The sequence below is a fragment of the Monodon monoceros genome, unplaced genomic scaffold (genome assembly GCF_005190385.1).
Source record: "Monodon monoceros isolate NGI ecotype Baffin Bay Population unplaced genomic scaffold, NGI_Narwhal_1 Super_Scaffold_3, whole genome shotgun sequence".
In the NCBI taxonomy this organism is placed as follows: Eukaryota; Metazoa; Chordata; class Mammalia; order Artiodactyla; family Monodontidae; genus Monodon; species Monodon monoceros.
In genome coordinates this window covers 1,193,967-1,203,890 of record NW_021703780.1, presented here as the reverse complement: position 1 = coordinate 1,203,890, position 9,924 = coordinate 1,193,967, and positions in this window count along the sequence as shown.

Below are 9,924 nucleotides of genomic sequence, written 5' to 3'. Positions count from 1 at the left end.
CGAAAGAGGAACTTTATAAAGCTTAAAAGCCCCGCTTGGGGCGGGGCCTGGGGCGGGGCGGGGCGAACCGGGGGCGCCTCCTGGCGGGACTAGGGGGCTGCGGGCGCAAAGCTGGGCGCGCGGGGCCGCGCTGGGGACGCACCTCGAGTCGGGCGCACGGGAACCTCAGTCGGGCGGTTTCCTGCCAAGGGCAAGGCGCGAATGGGGACTTGGCCTGCGCGCAGGGACTGCGGGAGGCCCGCCGGTAACTAACGAAAGTCACGCTACAGCGGCGCTGTAAGAGCGGGTAGCAGGGCCTGTGCAGGAGCGGCAGTCCGGCGCGAAGGGGGCTTGGCGTAACCAAAGACGGAGGGCTGTCCACATCGAAGACCTGCGGGTAGCTGGGGGCCACCCTTGGCTCGGCCGCTGTCACCGAGAGCCCCGCCCCTCCGCGGTGTTTAGAGAACGTCACACTCATTGAAAAGAAAAAAGGAAATGTCCCAGATCCCTTGAGCTATGAACTGCGGCTCACCCACTGGCCGCATGTTTGAAACGCTCACATACTCGTGCGTCTCTTAAACTGGTGAATTGCAGTGACTCAGACAATGCACAGCCCCCGACGTCTGACGTTTTAATTATGGCAACAGGAAAGAACGGGAAGGATCCCCAAGCATCCAAGCGCTTAACTGCTTCTGGGCTTCAGAGTGACATAGCTTTAAGCTTAGCCTGGTAAGAAACAATTCACAAGTGGGGTTTTAAATGTCCAGAATAGGAACAATATTTAAGCGGAGTGATTTTACTTAATTTTCCAGGATCTCCTTAATATCGAAATAAACTCCCTGAGCACCTGCCCACTGAACTCCCCCAGAGCATCCTGGATGCTTCAGCATGTTTGTGTAGTTAACAATTTCAGGTAAACCGTCAGATCACTGGTTTCTATATGATTTTAGACCACCACCATCCCAGGTCAGCTCGCAACTTTTGAGAAGCTTCTGATTTCTCAGTTTTTCTTTTAATCTTACATATTGGGCCATTGTCTCCTACCCAAAGAACAAACTAAGTTCAGGTTAGAGCAAAACAGGCATGAGGTGCAGAGTGGGGATGCTCTTCCTCAAACCAATGACTTTCTCAGAAATTAACAGGATGCCATGTTTTTATTCACTTAAGTAAGTTTTCCATTATCAGAATCTATGTAATAAACAACAGGTTTTTTTTTTTCAAAGAAAATTATGGTCACAGCGGTTTTTCTTCTTCTTTCATGGATTCATTCATTCAACAAATATTTTTCGAACACCTCTGCTTATTACGAACCGTTCTTGGCGCCTGGGATACCTCAGTGAACAAAGGGCACATCTTTACACTTTAATCAGTGCTCACCAGCAACAGACGGGAGATTGCTAAGAACAAAAATGGCACACGAGCTTTTTGCACTTTCGCACACGTGTCCTCTGCCCAGACTTAGCTGTTTCAGCATTCTCCTCACTCATCCGCTTTCAGACGTTGAAAACCACGTTTACCTTGTTTTAAAATGTGATTGCAAACCTTCAACGCCATCTTCTGGTTTACTCATTTGTCATATAGATCTACCAGAAGTGGTATTTTCTCTCGTATCATGAGGCGGATACAAAGAATAGTGTATTTTAATCACTGAAACTCTTGGTGTCCTCACTGGCCCTGGGAAGTGGTGGGTGACAGGCAGGCCCCGCTGGCTGCTCACAGAAGACTTTTCCATCGTAGTCACAGTTGAAAGGGAAATGACAGAAGTTTTAAAGTTGGCCCTCCGCCCCCAACACTTGAGGAGATCAAAGTGCCCCTCAGTGAAAGACTAGACATTATCTTCAAACGTCACAGCTTGTAAAAAAGTGAAAACAAGTAAGGACGCAGGTCATTGAATGTCTCTCCAAAACAGGGCCGATCATCGTATTCTGTGAGGAGGTGACTTACTGCCGTGAATTGTCCAGACGTGGAAGTGCTGCTGTGGGTGCAGCCCAGTCTGAACGCCGAGGCTCAATTTTCCTTTCATATTTGTTGTAAAGAAACCGTAAGAGAAGCTTAATTTACGTAAATGCAATATTTTACAAATCAATCTTTTAAAATTATACATTCGTATGCAAGAAAAGTAGTTTAGAAAAACCCATACTAGACACAAAAAATAAATTATTGAAACCCTTGTTGTGGATAAACCTATTTTCTCACTAATTATTCTTTCAGAAGGAGGGAACTAAATGTATTAAAAACAGTGCAATGATATCATTGAAAACATTTAAAGGGCAGTGATTTTTAGTTACTTGTGAAAAAACAGGAAAATACTAAAAATGGTGCAGTTCGTATAAGATAAAGAGCTCCTCTAATGCTCTCTGGCTGTATGTGTATGCAATGCTAATTATTGCCTTTGACCGTGGCATCCTATATAGCAGTACTATTATATTATTATTGTATTATTATGTCTTCATATAAATAGTAATATATACTATGTAATAGCACAGTAATGTACAGCAATAATCAGTAATATAGTAATATGCTATGGTATATACCATACAATATACTCGATGCCACAGTGATATGGTGCTCGTGCATCACAGTACTAGTGAAGTAGAGCAGCGTCATATCGTGACATAATGTTGTAGTGTGTGATATGGTATTCTTACTGCATGACATTATTAATAATTAAATGCTCGGGTGTGGGACAGCTGCTTCAAGCTCCTGAGGCCTTGATGGACTATTTAAGGGAAGTCTCACCTTCCCGCGTGCAGCGGAGGTGACAGCTTTCTCGCCTCCCAGCGTGCTGTGATAACGAGACGGTGCTGAGCCCATGCCTGGCACATCCTGTGTTCAACAAGGCAAGACTATTATCACTTACATTGTGCTTCAGCATTTAGGGAAGTTTCATAGACTCTATCTCACTTGATCTCCAACCAAAGCTGCCCCAGGGGGCAGGGCAGGCAGTGCTCAGGCCCGGGTACAGATAAGAAAAGAGATTCAAAGGGGGTCTGCTGAGTTCCACATGGCTTACCCTAAGACCCATTCTGTCCTCTGCCGGGGTCTACAGGTCCTTGGCTGCCTGTCGCGATACTCTTTCAAAAGCAGCCTCTGAGCGCAGGCCTGTCAGCCTGGTGGCACTTGCACGGCAGCCTGGCTCCCTCCCGTGAGCGGGCAAGGCGCAGTCTTCCCCACCTCTTCTCCAGCCTCCGCTGAGGCTGGAAGCAGCAACCACTGAAACTTCTTCCAACCCTAAACAATTGTTTTCTTCTTTCGGCTCTTAGAACCAGTGGCCTTTCTGGTTACGGTAAGTTCAGAGTAAGAAAAACTGCCTTTTTTTGTTTTAAAGCCACTGACCTGTCTGGTCTCCACTTCATTCTTCTCCATGAAGCTATATTCACTCTGAGGAAACAGGTCCTGCTTTCAAATATTTAATCCTCTGGGAAAATCTAACCTTATAAGCTACTTATACAGGACAGCAGTTAGGGTGGAATGCTCTGGAAAAGAAGTTGTATGTTAAATGCTGTCATCACAGCGCACCCAGTTTATAGGAATTGAGTTGAACTTGGTAATGTGATGAACTCCTTGGCAATACCAACAGGGCACCTAAACCTGGATCTTTTTTCATGCAGAACTGTATACACTTTCCTAATTTAATTTGCTAAGTGCCCTGCATCTCTTCAATGAATGGGCTCTGCAGAACAGCCTCGAGCATTGGCTCTGGGACCCTGTAGCCCCTTGGCAAGAGGACAGCCCACTGCCAGGCATATAGGACACTGGACTTGTGATTAATGAGTTATGTAGTAAAAAGTCACAGAGTCAAATACACTGTGCAAGCAGCTGTTGCCTTTTGCCTCCTCTTCTTGCCAGTGTTCTGAGAAGTCTCCTATGACGCATCCTTTCTATGACTCTACATAAGCAGTGACGTGGCTTTAACAAGGGACCTTACGATTCTGCCAGCTCCCTTCACCAAGCCAACAAAGGGGCAAACGGTTTGCAAAGACTTTGGGCAATTTTCTGAAAATTGAAGCAATAGGTGAAAAGCCAGTCCCTCCCATTTGCAGCAGTTCACAGGCTGGGCTGTTCTCCAGCTCAACCCTCCTTCCAGCTGGACGCTGTGAGGCACACTGTCACTTGTCACATAAGAGGTGTCACTTCTGAGACTTGAGGGTCCTCTCGGTGGCAGTTTGTGACAGCCGGTTATGCCCCGGTACCCAGTCCCCCAACCTCAGGGGCTTGGAACCACGCAGGGCTGCGTCTTGCTCACGCGAGTCATTTGTCCTGCTCGTCACCGCTCTGAGAACTCAGGCCAACAAAGCCGCGTGCGTCCAGAACCTTCCTGGCCACAGGGCAAAGAGACGGGGTCAGAAAGGGCCAGTGCTGTTCTCTGAGCTTTCCTCTCCCCGTGACTCCTGCACCCCTGGTGGAAGGAAGGAGGGCCTGGTGTGGCCTGGCTGAGGCAGGAGCCCTGGGGGAGCCCAGGGAGAGCGACGGCCTCTCGGACCAGGGTGCGTGGAGGGTGGTCAGAGGAAGGCGGCAGCGCGCAGGGGGCGCGGGTGCATGTGCGTTGAGCTCGAGCTAACGTCACTGGAGTTTCCAGGATCAAAGATAGCGGGTGAGGGGCTTCCCTGGTGGCGCAGTGGTTGAGAGTCCGCCTGCCGATGCAGGGGACGCGGGTTCGTGCCCCGGTCCGGGAAGATCCCACATGCCGCGGAGCGGCTGGGCCCGTGAGCCATGGCCGCTGAGCCTGTGCGTCCGGAGCCTGTGCTCCGCAACGGGAGAGGCCGCAACAGTGAGAGGCCCGTGTACCACCCCCCCCCCACAAACACACAAAAGATGGGGTGTGAGGAGCAGGTTGGAGGGGGACCCGACGGGACGCGGGGGCACCCCTCCCTGACGGGTCTCTGTGAGTGACGACACTGCTGGGCCTAACCGCCCCCCCCCCCACCTCTCCAGGCTCCCTGAGCCACGTGCGCGGCTGCAGAGACTCCGGAGTATGCAGGTCCCGCCCCTTCTCCCACCACCCTCCCTGCCCGAGGCTTTCCTGCCCTCCTTGGCGCGGCCGTCGCTCTCTCCTTCCTGCGTGTGTCCGGCATCTCCGTGCTGGGTGTTCAGTCCTGTCTGTCTTCCCTGAAGGTCCCCCGCAGCGGCCAGGGGACCATCCCAGGTCCAGGAGCACCACCCCGCGTTCCGCTGGTCCACCCCCGCACACCCCCGCCAGGCTGTCTGGCAGTCTGACCCCAGCGGCCAGCCAGGAGGAGCAATGGGGCCGAGCCTGAGTGGGCACGTGTTGTCTGGCAGAAGAGGGGCCTCTGCATCGTTTCCAAATAAGGGGAGCAGTAGCCTTCGTAGGAGGGGGCACTCCTGCCAGCTCAGAGAGTCCAGGGCAGTCAGGCGGGTCGGGACTCTGCCGCGGGGCGCAGTGCATGTCTCCTCTGGACCTCCGTCCTTATCTGTGCAATCCGCCGACGGGATGCACCAGGCCAGTTCCCCTCGGTCTGGTGGAGGGCATGGCACCTCTCCCTGAGGTGGGAGCAGAAAAGCCCACACTGATCCCGGCTTCCAGCAGGGGAATCGAGGCCTGGTGTGGGAACTGAGGGGCGGTTGGCACGAGCAGGGCCACGATCCATCGGGAAGGGGAGAGGCTGGCCAGGAAGGAGCATCGTCCCTCTGCTGCTTGGGGAGATTCACAGATGGTATTTTCGGCTGGAAATCATTGGTTCCTCCTTTGCTCTGTGCTTTACATGTCAGACAGCCTCTGACACACAGCCGTTTAAGTGCTTTATACACATTAACTGATTTTAGCAAGAGTCGCTAACTTTACTTTAACCTGGATGTTAAGCAACTCAAAAAATTCTCTTTCAACTACTCTCCACATGTGGTTAGCTTAAAAAATCTGAGCGTATTTTCTTTTTAATGTTGTAAGGCTTCATTTATGAATGCAAATGGTTAGCTCTGTTGGAGAAGTGTGAGGGGGCTACCAGGCCAAGTCAGACGCGATCTGATTTAGGGGCTCAGCTACACGTCCCCCACCGATCCTGCCAAGCCACCCGCAGCTGCGGAAGCGGACACCCTGGGAAATGTGATGTGGAATTCCTGCTTCCGAGCTCTGAATGAAACAAAGCCTGGCACTGCGAAAGTGGGGTCTCCTCCAGGAGGGTGCATGGCACCTGACACTTTCCCTGGGACACTGAGGGCGAAGCGAGGCCTGCCCCATCTGGTTAGAAAGCCCAGCCCGGCCCCCAGACGTGGTCTGCCCTTTCTGAGCTCAGGGACGTGCCCTGGCGCTCCCCCCTCCCCACGCCCAGCAACGGCCTGACACGTCAGACAGGCTCTGTGACGTGGTCAAGGGTAGTTTCCCTGGTCAGTGGGGAAGTGAGGCGAGTGCTATCATTCCATGTGAGAGGTGAACACTTGTGATCGAGGGGTAATTAGAGGCACAGATGTCAGCAGAACAAGCTGGTCACTGAGGCCACCCACCTTGCGGATGCCCGCAGCCCCCTGGCCTCGGACCTTTCACCCGGCCTTCCTGCCAGGCCCCCCAGGACCAGCACCTCCACACCTCCACTTGCCCCTCCCTCGCTCAGCTGGCCCTAACTGAGGAGCAAAGCCACCGGCCCTCGGCCACCTCCTTCACATGGAGCCGAGGTGCTTCCTCTATCAGCGGGGTTCCTGCCCCACTTGCACTTGCCCACAGGCCACAGGAGTGTATGGAGGGGTGGCTGGAGGGGCCCACGCAGAGTCAGGTCCTAGTGACCCGACTGGCCGATCTGCCTCCAATCTTCAGAGTTCTGAAAGGTCCATGTGGCCAAGGTACTCATGGCCCCTGGGGAGTGACGGGGACAATCTGGACAGTGACAGATGTTTGGCTTTGTTGAAAGGCGTACGTCGTGGTAGGCTGATTTGCATGAGGCTCGGACCGCACCAGTAACAGCCCTGACGTGAGCGGCTGGGATGGCTCTGCCGAGACATGGCTGAGGTCTCTGGCAGGCGGCGAGCTGTCCTCCCTGCTGACCTTGTGGGACCGTCCTCCCCTTCTGCCCCTCTGGCCCTTTATGTTTGGCCTCGCAGCGCGCTGGAAACTGTCTGACCCCTGCAGCTCCTCCTGGGCCCCCAGCACCCCGGAGGCTCTCAGTGGTTACTGAACGAGCCTGTGTCCTTCGTCTCATTTACACTGAAATTTCTGTTTTGAAACTCCCTTCAGAAATTCCCTCTCTCTTCTAAACGTTGTGCTTTTTCTTTCAACTCTTTGCAGAATCATCATTCAAAGCCAGTAGGCAGTGCATTTTGAATAAACCCATGAACTTGAGTGTTCCTTTCTGCATACTGAATTCAGTTCTCTGTTTTTATTTGGTATCGTCTGTCAAATGTAGGAAAGAACCAACTTGGGAGATAAGGCCTCAGTGGAGCGGCACCGTGAATACCCTGATTCCGTTTCTTCGGTAGATGCTCTTTGCTTTTATCTTGAACTAAGTGTCGCCGGCATCCCTGATGGTCACAGGTTGTAAATGGATTCTTACAAGTACTCGGGGGTGCTCATCCTGGGTGACCTACATAGAACTTTCGGGAGCCTTAAAATTTGTGACTTATATAAACTTTTTATTTTATAAATTAACATGCCATCTTTTTGGGGGGTGAATTTTTGCTATTTCTTGACTTCTTTTTGTAGCATCTATAACAAAAGTCCTAATCCATTCATCGCTGCCTCCATCTTTATAAATTAAAAATCAATATTCCTTTTTAAAAGTTCATTGAAACTTCCCAATTCCTTCGAAATTTCTTCCTTTTGAAAATCAAATTCAGGTTCCATCAGCAAAGTTCCTGTTTATTTTGATTCTCAAGTTAAAGCACCCAGGTGGCGAGCAAATATTTAGTGGGTGCTGTTTTTTTGCATTAGCTTACTGAATAATGTTCAGGGAAAAAGCTTATTCCTGAAACACTGAAAATCACGCGCAGGTCTCAGTAATGTGGGCGCTTCAGTGCTTTGTGAGGAGACTCCATGAGCTCGCTGGCGTCTGTCCTTCAGTGCGTCCCCAGCTTTCCGTTCTGTCGTCCAGGTGTCTCAACCTGCAGCAGCAGAGCCTCAGGGCCCCAGCTTTGCCTCAGGCTGCGACCCCCACTTTGTGGCCAGGTCTCAGTATGAGCAGGTGCCCTGCCCGTGATCTGGCCCCCGTGCCCGCCCTGCGGGTCCCAGATGGGGTCAGGGGCTGGCCTCCCCACGTGGTAATGAACGCTCCTGTGACATCCTGAGACCCCTCTCCAGCCTGGCGCAGACGCTCCCTCAGTAAGATTCTGCTGCAGGCCCCCCTGTTCCAGGAAGGTGGGGCTTTGGAAAGCAGAGTCCCGAAATTGGAAGCAAGGACCCTGATTTCCCTCGCACGCGTTTCGGGCTGGAATTACACCCTGAATCTCAGCAAAGGTTTTCTTCTGAGATTCTGGGAGGCCTGGCACCAGGCACCTAGGAAGCCAGGAGGATGGCCTGCCTGGAGTCCCCCCAGCTGTGCCCTCCCCTGCCCCCTCCTGCTGTGCACATGTCCCGCCCTCCCCCCCAGAAGAAAATCTGATCAGACAGACAGAAAGGGGGCGGCCACGAGGGAACTCAGAGCGTCGTGAAGATGGTGTTTGACCTGAAACTTGAAGGCTTCAATGTCACAGAAGAGGCGAAGGACGTTAGAGGCTGGGATGCCATGGGGGAAGGTGCTCCGGAAGGAGGAGGACTCAGGGTAAAAGGCCAGGGAGGGGGCTCAGTGCTCCCCAGGAGGACCACGGGAGCCTCACGAACAGCCGAGGGACCTGCACTGCATGGACGGGACACTGGCCCTTCAGCGTCACTGTGAGTGCAGGGGTTCAGACTCAGCCGCTGGGCCCAGGAGCCTGCCTTTCCATCAGAGGGTGGGAGTTTGGCTCCAGGGTCCCAGCACCACTCACTTTGAACACAGCTGGGAGAAAGGGGGGCCATGGGGGGCACACTGACTGTTTTAGAGCAGAAAGTGACACAGCCCAGCTCGAGCTTCAGGAAGACCGCTTTGCGGCGGGGGTGAGGTGGGCCAGGAGGTGCGGCGCTGGTGGGCCTGGGGGCCCAGGAGGTCCCAGCGAGGGCGGCGTGGGTGCCAGGTGGGCCAGGGTGCGCCGAGGACCAGCACAGAGGGTGACCACGTGTAGGACGGAGGGTGGCAAGTCTGACCCGGGAACCGGACGTGGGCCGTCAGAGGGACGTTTGGGCGGGTGGGCCTGTAAAGAGGAGTGGAATCCGCTGCGGAGGGTGGCCCGCAGGGCACAGGCTGGCGGTGGGCGGATAGGGCCCTGGCGGTAAAGGAGGATCCTGCGGTTGGTGGCCGGTGAGCTTCTCTGTTTGTCCGCCCAGGACACTCAGGCTGGGGGCAGGGGGTGGTCAGGAGGCACTCAGCTTCCCCTGACCTTGGTGCCACACTTCCCTCCCAGGAGGTTTCACTGGCACGGCTTTGGGGTGTCCCTGGTGTGAGCCGCCCAAGATGACTTCCTTGAAGACTCCCCGGCCCTGGAAGGAGACGCCGCACCGGCCGCTCAGCGCAGACGCGGCAAGGGGAGGAGGGAAAAGGATCGGAGAGAAGAAGGGCAAACACGGCGGGGGGCGCCCTGTGGGCACAGCAACTCTGTGGAGGGTTCCCCCAAGCACACTCAGCCAGGAAGCTGCTCAGCCCGCCTGGAAGTGGGCAGCAGGGCCGTGTGCACTCAGGGGCTGGTTCCCACGGCCATGACCGTTCCCACAACTGCGGGGAGGTCAGAGGTCTCCACCAGGCTTCCCTTTGGGTCAGGGTTCGGGGCAATTGCAGAGCCCCAACCTTGTGTCTGGTCTGCGGCTGCCATGCGGGGCTCCCTTCTCTGCCTCCTTGTAGCCCACGGAGAGCTGGCGGGGAAGGGGGCAGGTGTTGTGATTACCCTTAGGGATGAACCCCTGAGATCAGACAAGCTGGGCACAGAGGCCCC